The sequence below is a fragment of the Musca domestica genome, unplaced genomic scaffold (assembly GCF_030504385.1).
Source record: "Musca domestica strain aabys unplaced genomic scaffold, Musca_domestica.polishedcontigs.V.1.1 8, whole genome shotgun sequence".
Taxonomy (NCBI): Eukaryota; Metazoa; Arthropoda; class Insecta; order Diptera; family Muscidae; genus Musca; species Musca domestica.
The window spans coordinates 4,808,862-4,821,575 of NW_026712409.1; the positions used below are offsets into that span (position 1 = coordinate 4,808,862).

Here is a 12,714-nt window from a genome sequence, read left to right on the forward strand (position 1 = left end):
CATGCATAACGAAGAATTTGGTAAGAGGAACATCTACTCTGACACGCTGTGAGACTTGATTAACTGGAATTGTCAACGACTGCAGAATTTGTCGTGTGTAAATTGTTGCAATTAGAAAGGTCATCGATTTACTTTATATCCATACTGATGGCCCCGAATGCCCTCCATCCTCTACTAAAATCATAGATGTCTGGAGTGTCTATAATTAAGCTTTGCTGGGTTTCTGGCCAGATCAATATTTATTGAGGTGAAGTTGCAGACAAATTACTTAGAAACGGATAAGACTCAATTAATTTCAGTTTGGCAGATAAACATTATTTTAAGATGGACCATCAAAAATAGCAGAGTCTCAAAAACAAATTGACCAATATTTTACTGTAAGAGAAAAAAGGGGGCCGCAATACCTAACGAAACTTGAAATAATACTCTTTACGGATGTTATATCAAAATTCTGTAAGACGAACTAATGGGGGAGCACCCAATACCCAAGAAGTGAATTTTGTACTTTAAAGAGTAGAATCCCACATGAACACTACAAAGGGATTCTTTTGATCTTTTTTGCACTTTTAACGTCTGAGCCAAAAAAATTGGATATAATTCCCTCGCAGCCCACCGATGGAGTCACGACAAAATTGCAAAGTTCTTCATATTTTTTGATCAGTTTTCTTAAAAAATCTTATTTTGTGTCTGTTGGCTTCCTTCCGAAATGGTCTCGACAGTATTTCTTGTTACAACGGTGACTCAGCTATATTACTACCGAGAGAATATATCATTCGATACGGCCAAAATATGACTAATCTAAATAACGGTATTGCACGAAATATATTCTGAGACATTTAGAGTCAAATTATCGATGTTCGTCAGTCAGTGTCTGCACGTCGGTTAAGGCAGCATCCCATTGCTTCTTAATTTGGTAGATCGTAATAATTCTATAAATATTAGATCGAATTCGAAGATGAGCAAGATCAGCCCACTTCTTTTGGTACTGCAACAAAGTAAAAAGCAGCTAAGTTCCGCCGGGCCCAACTTTTAATACCCTCCACCATTTGGAAGGAACTTGAAATTTTTCAAAAAAAGTTCGGAAAACTTCCACTTAAATGAAAACCGTTGTATGCGGATTATACGAAGACGTGGTCCTGCATACGAAAATTTTTGTCATAGGCTGTATTACCCATTGCGAACTTCAAATACAAAATTTTAAACAATTCCAGTGAACAATGTCGCTAAAATCATAAAAATACCGAATATCTGGAGGTACTGTTATATGGGGGCTATACGAAGATGTGTACCTGCATACGATTTTTTGTCCTAGGCTGTAGTACCCACTACAAGCTTCAAATAAAAAATTTGAAAAACTTCTAGTGAATAATGTCGCTAAAACCATGAATATTTCCCATAAATAATGTCACTAAAATCATGAAAATACCGAATATCGGGAGCTAACTTTATATCGGGCTAAACGAAAACGTGGGACGACATGGCCCATTTACAAACTTAACCTGCCTACTGGGAAAATGTGCATGTAAGCATAATTTTAGCTTTTTATGTCAATTCGTTCGAAATATAGCGTGATTACAACAGACAGATAGACGGAGACCCAGACGGACATCGCTAAACGGGCTTATCCGCTGATCCAGAATATATTTACATTCTAGGGTCTATCATTAATATTTCAAGGAGTTACAAACGGAATGACATAGCTAATAAACCCTCCATAGAATGGGTGGAGGGTATAAAAACACAAATCATTAAAGCTCCAAAAATATGTCTGTTTCCATACGAAAACCAAGTTTCCCTTGGCATCTGAACTCTATTAATTAATTATGCCTTATGGGCTTCAATAAATCCCTATCGACCTTAACGCACACCTAAAAACCTATTTTACCAGCATAATCCCTTTAAAGTCTCTTGAGGCCCATTTGTTACAACATGTTGCTACATACCAACAAAATTTGCCCACCAGTCAAATATTTCACGCTACACTCCATTACTCATGCCATTCGCATTGTTGCACTAATTTTAACTGCCACCTGTTAGTTTATTAGATAACGAAGAAGATAGTGCATTTCACACCCCCAGCCTATTCACTTGGGGGGAAGTCTGCATTTTTCATGGGAATAACCATGCTTCCCCACCAATTTGTACCATCAAACAGACACACAAACACATATATATGAATGTTTGTATGCAAGTCATAACAAGAATTCTTTGAAACGGACAACTGAACTTTCTGTGAATAACAGCAATGAAATGAAGGTGCCAAAAAGCTTTCCTGTGTGAAAGACCCCCAATTGTGATATGTTCTCACTCAAGACTCTCACTCTCTCTCTCTCTGATTCTCTTTGCAAATTTTTGTGTTATAGTAAAAAAAGCTTTGCCTGCCATTGATGGCTGTTGCTTATCATCAAATTGAGGAAGGAAACTGATTTTGTTAGTTGATTTCGACTCTCCCTTCGTGTTCACGAGAGATTGAGAGTGACAGGGAAATTCGCTCACTGGAAAGTTCAGAGAGCAACGGTGTGTGATTGTCGTTGAAAAGTTGGCCAAATAACATTCAATTATACATCTTTGACTTTAGTATAAATTTTCTCTTCCGCTGCCAAACAGTTTTGGCCGAGATGTTTTAACGCCAGCCACACGCCGTTAACTGTTGTTCTTACTACAACACAACACTGACACAGACACACACCCGCACAAAAAAAGTACGCGCAAACATACACACCAACAACCAGCAGAAAACACACACACGCACTCTCGAAAAGTAAAAAAAAAAAAACAAAGAAAAACTCTAAATTGGTTTTTGGTAAAAGGATTTTACGGATTTGATTTAAAAAAAAAACTACGACAAGTTTGAGGTAGAGAAAAAATATGAAAACAAAATAACCGAAAAATTCAATTAAAGAAAAACTCAAAAAAAGTGTTTAAAAATAAATCTCTGTAAATTGCAAAAAAAAGGAGAAAAATATTATCTAGAAAAGTGAGGATGGTGAATAAATTGGCCCCAGAAAGCCTTCTAAAGTGTACAAAATTCAAATACTAATTGTGAATAGTGAAAATTTTATGAAAAATGTAATGTGAAAAGTAAAACAAAAAAACAAAAAAGAAAAAAATCAACAACCAAAAGTCCATCTGAAAGAGTCGCATACAATGGATGAAATAGAATCTTTTTCAGAGAAAACGAAAAAAATTGTATATCTACTCACGCGAAAACTCGCACAGCCCCCCATCTTTCCATGCCCACCATACGCGACACGCACACTCACATATCGATGAACTATGAAAACACAGGCGATATTCATTTTTGTGGTTAACAGCAGCAGCAACGAAAGAAATTAAGAAGAAGAAACAAATCCGAAATAAACCAAAGGAAAAATTTGTTTGTTGCCCCTGGAAGCAGGCAGCTGTGCAGCAACAGCAGCAGTAGCCTAGAATTTCCGCAAAATTGTTCTTTCCATACGAGATTCGAGTGTGGCACACAGACACACACACATGGGTACATCGTGGATGAGAACAATGGTGATGGCGATGATGATGACGACGACGACGAAGGCGATGTTCTCCATCGTCATCACTATCTCATCATTATCATCACACAGTCGTCGTCGTGGTCGTCTTCTCTTCATAACGCCAATATTTTTCTATGAATGAATGGCAAAGTGACGTTTACCAGTGTTTTTTTTTCTCTTGTCAATAGACGCCCCCACCAAGTTCACGTACAAAACTTGCTTGTAAAAATAAAAAGAAAACACAAAACAAAATCACATTTAATGAAATTTCAAATCATAGCAAAGCAAATGACAGTGACAAAGTGCGTTCCAGCAAGTCGTGATATATTATTGTCTATCCAGCCAAGTTCATAGCGATCCACCCACCCCACACGCACACAAACTCCATACCTACATCACCTTATTCCTTGCTGGCTGGCTGGCTAACGACAAAACGGCGACAACGACAAAAACAACAACCTTAACTAGGAGAATTTATAACACAACACACCTGCTCTACTCATTCACTTGCTCTTCTCCCTCAGTTAGTGTGCCAATATTTCTCGCGCTCTCAATGCCTCATAACGGAGAAGGAATTCCCTTAGTTATTACTGTGAGTCGATTACTTCTCTTTCTCAGTTTGTCCCCACTATTGTGAGTTGTGTGCTCCCCACTTACTCTTCCAATAAGGCCAACACCACCACAACCTTCATCACCCCACTAACATTGCCCTCCCTCCTTTATCATTAATCATAAATATATCACTCTTTACACAGAGAAAATGTGTTTTTTTACATTCCTCCTTGTGGCTCCAAAGTAATTCCAGAGATGCCAGATTTAAGAAATAATTGTTTAGGCGTTTTATAAATAGGATTGCAACAGTTTTGGGGTTTATTTGTTGGGATAGTTAAGTTTTTTTTTTGTTTCGAAAACTAGTCAGGCCTTTGTCGGTGTGTTAAAAAATCTATGCTGACATATAAACGGATAAAAATTGGTAAAAAACTAAAAGAGGCCGAAAAGGACCATTTAAAATGTTTCGACATTGTGATCGCCAAAAACGATTTTAAGCTATCCCTATCGATACCTAGGAAACAGTAGTCACGTTAGACACGTTTACTGTGAGTCTACAAATACTTGCCGGAAAAATGACAAACATACAAATGTGTTTAAGGTTTTCGCAAGTAATTTTAAACCATTTTTATTTCGGAAATTGCAAACCTTGTAGTTTTATAGAAAAAAGTTTAAAAACCCAAAAATTCTTACTTTTTTCCCCGTGACAAATCAGCTAATTGCTTGCAAATCTGTTTGATCAAATTGAGAATAAAAATAGAATACCCTTTGGAAAAAAGACTCCTGCAGAAAAAGTAACTAGACAGACCTATTTTGAGTAACTTGTATTGTAGGACGGTAGACTGAAAAGTGGCCACATGTTGAATTCCAAAACTTGCAAAATATGTAGTATTTTACTGTACTGTAACATGGCACCATATAGAAGAATATAGGTAGACGCGTCGACACAGCTGCTGGGACAATGAACTGTCAAACCAATTTTGGAATTGAAAATGTTGAATGAAAATTTATTTAAATTTGTAAAAATTGTTGAAAACGCGAATTATAATAGCCTCCGAATGACGTAGTATAAGAAAACATATAAAAATCTACTTAAATTTGAAAAAAACATTTACATTTTTTTGACATATCAATGCTCTCAAGCGTCGATGTATCTACCTGTATTCTTCTGCGATGTATGGCACAATAACAGAAGGTAGAACAAAGCTACCTCCTAAACACATTTTTTTCTTGGTGCCCCTATTCTTTCAAATTATTGTTTTGCATAAAAACAAGTTAAAAAACAGTAAGTTTAACCGGGCCGAATTTTGAATACTGAATTTTGAATTGAAAAAATTTAGAAATTTTCAAAAAAAAAATAATAATAATAATAATAAAATAAATAAATAAATAAGAATAATTTAATAAATAGATAATAGAATCCGTTAAAAATTCTGTTAAAATCTTGAATATACCGAATATAGGTACTGCTATTTTGGGGTCTACAAGGTGAGAACAAAAACTGTAGCAAAGTCAATTTAGCCATAATTTTTTACATTTTTTTAATTTTATTGAATGAAATCAAAAAATGTCGGAAATAGCATCAAATTTTAAAATACGTTTAAATTTGTTCGAATTGGAGCTAAAGAGTCGCTTTGCTTGGACGAAAGTGGCGAACTGCCGAATTTGGTTGTCTCCGATGAGAAAACATTCGTTGTCCAGCAGTTTGTAAACAAATAAAATGATCGTATTTACTTGCCAAAGAGGTCAGCTGAAAATGTACATATTCGGTTGACCATCAGAACTAAAGCGCCGGCCATGGTAAAAGTGTGGGCCGCCATATCAACTGATTGTCGCCCTCCGCTCGTATTGATCATTAATCAGAATAAATGCCGAATATTATCGCGAAAATATTCTGGAGGGTGTATTAAAGCCTTAGGCACGCAAACATTTTGGCCGTAGACCTTGGACATTCCAACAGGACTCAGCACGCGCCACCCAAGAATGGTTACCAAATGAAGTTCCTCGCTTCTTTTCCAGCGCACAATGGCCATCAAAATCTCCGGATACCAATGCGTTGGACTATTGTGTCTGGAGAATGTTGGAAAGCAAGGTTGGCACTACAAAATACCAAATTGTCGATCACCTCAAGCAAGTGCTTCGCCGGGAATAGGTCAGAATACCGCAGAGCAACATTCGGGCATCGTGTGACGGTTTCATTGGCTGTTTGAAGGCCATAATTCGTGCCAAAGGCGATTAATTCGGAAAAATCTAAACTTATTCTAAAATTCGATGCTATTTTCGACCTGTACACGACCTAATAAATGATCCCAACATTCCATTCATGTTTTGTTATTTTCCCCAATATAAGACTTTCAATAAAAAATATAAAATACGCAAATGTTGCATATTTAAGTCTATTTGACACCATAAGATTCCGGTATATGGTTTCAGTTTTCCTAGTTTCTTGTAGTTGATATTTACAATCTTTCACTTAATCACAATTTCCATAATTTAGACACATTTACTAGTTTTTCGTTTCCCTACTTTCTGGGCAAGGCAGTTCTTTCTGAACGAATTTAACAAATCTCTCTTTTACGAGCTTTGCCATTAAACAATTACGGGCATCGCTATTCAATTGCCCACGCAGCCCATACATCAAAGGTCAACTCCATTTCTATTAAATCCCTATAACTTCTCATTAATAATATGGCAAGTCTAGAACACCCACAACTCACCCTTCATCTGTGGCCACCCACTCAATAAAACTAAAACATACATACCCACATTCGCACTTGCATACAAGTGTATGTACATACCGACATATCGACATACTTACACACAAAACAAATAACATCACAGCAGTCAGAGTAACGCACTACGTTGCGAACGAACAAACGCACGAACAGGCGTCAACAACGACGAGGAATAACTTACAATGTCGTCTGCCATCCGTCGTCGTTGTCGTCGTCGTTTGTCTGCCAGCAGCGCATGTTTTATACGTTGAGCACGGTCGGGATTTGAACCAAGAAAAAAAACAAAGAAAACACGGTACATACCACAAAAAGATAAAAGGAATAGAATCAGTGCGAAAACAGACGAATAGAAGAACACAGAAATATGAATTTTCGATTTTGTTTACAAACCAATTGGGGATTTTGGACGGAGATTTGTCGACACAAAAACACTGCCATATGCGGTGGCGGAATGTAGAAAAGCGATTTCTACAAAGAAAAATTATGAACTAAGCGGTTTTTTTTGGGTGAAATAAAAAAATGAAAACAAAATTACATGTTGTGACTTGAAAAAACAAAATAAAACAGCTATTCCTTGGTTTATTTGCATACATCAGCAGTAGCAGCCGAGTAACAGCAGCAACAACAACAACTTAAATCTAGCAACGTACAATGTTTCTTTTTTTTTTGCAGGCCTCCTCTCAACAAAAGTATCAGCCACAATAATAACAACAAACACAAGTGAAAAAGTGTGTATGTAAAGAAAAAAGAAAAAACAAAAAATATTAAAAATAGCAAAAAAGCATTTTAAAAAAATTTAATTGTACACAAGAAGAAAGTGAAGAAGAAGTGAAACAACGAGATCAGAATAAGAATGAAAGTAAAATAAAAAAATATGAAAAAAAAATTTAATTACATTCATGCAAATGTAATGACCAAGCGTTGCGGTGGTGATTATTTGTAGTGTGGCGCTAGATTATTGGTACGCCGGTCAGATTCGATTCGAAGTGTGTAGTGATTCGTTTTGCAGCAACGACGACAGCAATTGAATAAAAACTATTCCAGCAGCACTTCCTCCAACCTGCAAACCACCCTGCTCTCCAGCCCTTTTTCTCATCCACACAAGGTAATCGGCACAAGTCAGCAACAGCAATCAGCGTTTGTGTGTGCTCGCACTACTCCTAGAAGAAGCCGCCTCTGCCGTTCTCCACCTGCGAAAAGCCCACACATGTGTGGCCTGTTTTGTTGATTTTGTTTTCGTTCGTTCTTTGTTGTTGCTATTTTGTTCGCTTTGCGGGGAACGTTTTAACGGATCGGTGATACTGCCGTGTGTTCACACCGACGATTTGTGTAGTCTCTCGCTCTAATGTGTGCGGCAAGTTTGTTTTGTTCTCCAGCTTTTCGTCGTCATCACCCCCATCTCACCAGAATCATAGGTGCAGCCGCTACTGTCGACGTCGTAACCATCACCAACAACAACAACAACCATAACGCAGCAACATTTTATCGAAACTAAAAGGTGAGTACCTCTTTATAAGTACCTCTAAATATGGTAGCATTTTGGGCAAGAAGTGCCGAATTCCAAACGTCCCTATTAAGAGATACTCTGTTCCAGAACTGCAAAAAAGTAAAAGTTTTTACTGCAATAACTGATTTTTTTGATATCGAAAAAAAAAAATACGAAACTAGTAGATTCTTGTAGGTTCTGGAACATAGCAGGAATTGATTGTATAAAGTTTACATAAAGTCATTAAAAAACTTCAAAACAATTCGTTAATCCGTAGTCTTCCTCTAAAGACTAAATCTTCAGATGTTTCTTGAAGAAATATATTTTAAAAGCAGTTCTACCTTTCGAAAACACTACAAAACGCAGTTCCAAAAGTCCTTTGCAATGTCTTCAGCCTACTTAGAATTCGAGTAAACATAATACTCGATCGAACTTGAACGAGAGTGCTCTTATATGTAAAAAAGAAGAAATCGAGTATTCTATGCCACTCGAATAAGAGCCTATGGGTCTTGCCTCTTTTCGAGTGAAAGTAAAATCTGCTCGATGTTGAGCGAGTACTTATTTAGTTTTTTTTTTTTCATAACGACTGCTGTTTTTTCTCTTTTTTGGATTTTGTACACGATTTCACTCCTCAAAGCCCACAGCAACATCACACCATCCTTCTTGCTTATCTCAGCAAACAAAATAAATTTCCCCACTTAATTCTACACTTGAGAATAAACAGTTTCTCTCTTTCGAGAATTGAGAATTACTCTCATGTGTTTCGAAGAGGTGTAACTTGCAGGCTCCCAAATAAAAGAAAACAGTGAAGGGTAAATTTTTTGTAAAACACCTACTCTAGTATGTTTCTCTCACGAGTAAACACGGACAAATCAGAGCTCTCATATCGATTATCATTGGAAAGAACGTCTCTTTATACCATTGTCAAGACTTTCAGTCCATATAATACTCTTTATACCCTTCACAATTCTATGGAGGGTATGTTAGCTTTGTCATTCCGTTTGTAACTCCTCAAGATATTCATAATAGGCCCTACAAAGTACATATATTCTGGATCAGCGTAAAATTCTAAGACTATCTAGCGATGCACGTCTGTCTGCCCGTCTGTCTGTCTGTTATAATCACACTATCTTTCGAACGAATTGAGATAGAAGGCTACATGCATAGTTTACCACCAGGCAGGTTAAGTTCGTAAATGGGTCATGTAGGTCCACATTTTCGTATAGCCCCCATATAACGGTACAACCCGATAGTCGGTATATTGATGATTTCAGCAACATTATTCACCGGAATCGTTTCAAATTTCGCATTGGAAGATCTTAATGGGTACTACAACCTATGGCAAGCAAAAACATATGCAGGTCCACGTCTTCGTATAGCCCCCATATAACGGTAACTCCCGATACTCGGTATTTTCTTGATTTTTGCGACATTATTCAACGGAATTGTAACAAAATTCGTATTTAAAGTTCGTAATGGATATTACAGCCTACGACAAGAATTTTCGTATGCAGGTTCGCGTTTTCGTACATCCCCCATATAACGATTTTCAATTAAGTGGTAGTTTTCGGATTTTTGTTTTGAAAAATTTCAATTTCCTTCCAAATGGTGGACGGTATTAAAAGTTCGGCCCAGCCAACTTAGCTTCCTTTTTACTTGTTGATAGATTGTAGGGTTATAAAAGTAACTCTCGCCGATTTGATCCAAACTTGCTACATCGTAATATTATTATCTAACTAAGATTGAGTTCAGAGATGGGCAATATTGGTCCGCTCCTTCTGGTAAAACCCCCACAAAAGTTCGACATTTTCAGAAAAATATTTTACTGCACAAAAGAGAAAGGATGATCTAACTTTGCTTCAACTTTGCAAATCCTAATGTTTTCATCAGCGCTAGGTTAGGTGCGAAATTCATATTATCGGTTCACTTCATAAAGTACCTCCCCCTAAAGGGTCAATATTTTGAAAACTTTTATAACTCTTATAAAATGTGATTGTGTTCAAATTACACACATGACAATAATTTTATCAACCCAAGGTCTGGCGTGAAGATGGAATATATCGGTTCACTCCTTCCGGTACCTCCCCCACAAAAAGGGTCATCATTTTCAATATTCATGAAGCTCATACAACACGAAATTAACATCCGATTCCATTCAGACTTGGCACATTTCAATACTTCTATCAACACAAGATCTGCTATAAAGATGGTAGATATCGGACCATTCCTTCTGCTACCTCCTCCAACAAAGGGTCAACGTTTTGAATAACCATTTCCACCATTTGGAACGAATTTGGAAATAAAACACTTAAAAAATTCTGTTAAAATTTTAGAAAAACATAGCCGTTATATTGGTGTCTATACGAGGTGGACCTACATGAGCATTGTTTGTCATAAGTCATTACCATATTCAAATTCGAAAATTGAAATAAACGGTGAATAGTGTAGCTAAAATCATCAAAATATCGTATATAGGGTGGTAGCGTTATATCGGAGCTGTGCGAAGACCTGAACCAGCATAGGCAATTTTCTGTCATAGGCTGTAGCATCCATTACGAACTTCAAATACGCGTCTCAAACAATTTCGGTGGGTATTGTACCTAAACTCGTCAAAATACCGAATATAGGGAGGTACTGGTATGTGGGGCCTATAAGAAGACCTGGACCTGCATAGACAATTTTCTGTCACAGACTGTAGTTCCCACTACGAGCTCTAAATACGTAATTTGAAACAATTTCGGTGAATAATGACGCTAAAATCATCAAAATACCGAATATAGGGAGGTACCGTTATATGGAGGCTATACGAAAACGTGGAACTGCACAGACAATTTTCTGTCTTAGGCTGTAGTATCCATTACGAACTACAAACACCAAATTTTAAACAATTCCGGTTAATAACGTCGCTAAAATCATCAAAATACCGAATATTGGGAGTTACCGTTATATGGGGCTATACGAAAACGTGGACCTACAAGATCTGTTATGAAGATGGTAGAGATTAAACCATTCCTTCTGTTATCTCCACAAGATATGTTGTAAAGATGATATATATCTGAGAACCCCTTCTGGTACCTCACCCACAAAGGGTCAACATTTTCCATACTTTTATCTGTCATAACTTGCCCAATAGGACAGCGATTCTTTACAACTTTCTATATCTAAATATTTATCTTAGCAAGAAACCTGAGATGAATATGGAATTTATGATTTTGCATAAAATTGGATACAAATGTTCAATTTTCTTGTAATTTTGCCCATACCAATATTTTTATCTTTGTTAGATGAAGTATGATAATGGAATATTTCGGTCGACTATACTGGTACCACACGCATATTTTAACACTTTCTAAAAATCGGCAATATTGGGCCATTCCTTCGGAATCTACTCTATATAGTGTCAATAATTTGAATAATCACAACAGATTTTCAATGAAATCTGCATTTTTAGTGATCCATAGTTTTAAACATCATGGGTAGGTTTAATTATATATCAGTTGAGATACACATATGGAAATCCAACTATATTTGATAAGAAGCGAGAGTTTTGCCCCATTAACGGGATTATGACGGGATTATTATAGAAGCGAAGGAAGCACAATGCGCCCTTATAACCTTAAACTAAGTTGGAAAGTATCAGTCGATTTTGTCCACAAATGTGCAGCATAAAATTCCATGTCGATTTGAGTATATCTCACATACCACTCGATTTGGGTCATTTTTGAAGTTTATCCCTTTTTTCATCCGAGTTTGTAATCCTTTATCAATGATGTAACAAATTGAAGTTTTGGCCAATAAAATTAAATTTTAAATCTGTATGGGACTTGCCGCAACGGTTCAGATATCAACTAATCCCCCAGATGTATGCGGTAGCCCCTAAAAGCCATATCATTTAATTCATTTAATTAATACGTTTTAGATAAATTGTTATGTCGTTCGAATAAAACGTAACGCATAACGAAATTGAAATTAAAAATCGTATGTCTCCAAATCAGCTGCGGTTTGATGTAATATTTTCTAAAACAAATGATGACATGCTCAATATAATTACTTAGTGGTCGAAAAATTATATTAAATAAATTTTGTAAATTATTTATAGAGGTGGTGAATAAATTGTGGCTAGGTACATTGTTGAGTATGTGTGTATATAAAATTAAAATGCTATTTTGAGCTTCACATGAAATTTGTGTTTGGAATTATTCAATAGATACATTTAAAGGCAAAGACGATGTGGTTTCTATATTTCAAGTTATACCGCTGAAGTTATTAATAATAAATCACAAAGTTATTTGATAAGAGAGGTTATTAGGATCATCCCTGTTAAATGCCAAAGAATAGTTGTTTAATAAAATTTATAAACTAAAAAATTCTTAAAGTTCTCAAGGCTGATGTCACCATGGTGAATCTTGGGGCCAGTAAAGTAACTCATTTCGGACAA

At 36.4% G+C, this 12,714-nt stretch overlaps 1 protein-coding gene across 5 annotated transcripts in view; it reads left to right on the forward strand.

Moving 5' to 3' along the window:
- The first annotated feature begins 2,564 nt into the window (after positions 1-2,564).
- The window catches only part of LOC101890689 (regulator of G-protein signaling 17), a 93,077-nt gene continuing 82,927 nt past the window's right edge, over positions 2,565-12,714 (forward strand). Inside the window, exons 1-2 of one of the 5 annotated variants that reach the window (XM_020035080.2) lie at positions 2,565-2,855; positions 7,463-8,288. The gene's annotated coding sequence lies outside the window, so the exon portion shown is untranslated. Of the gene's footprint in view, positions 2,856-6,859; positions 7,297-7,462; positions 8,289-12,714 lie in introns of those variants that run through there. The other 4 variants (XM_059130893.1, XM_059130895.1, XM_011298121.3 and 1 more) reach the window with 4 other exon arrangements.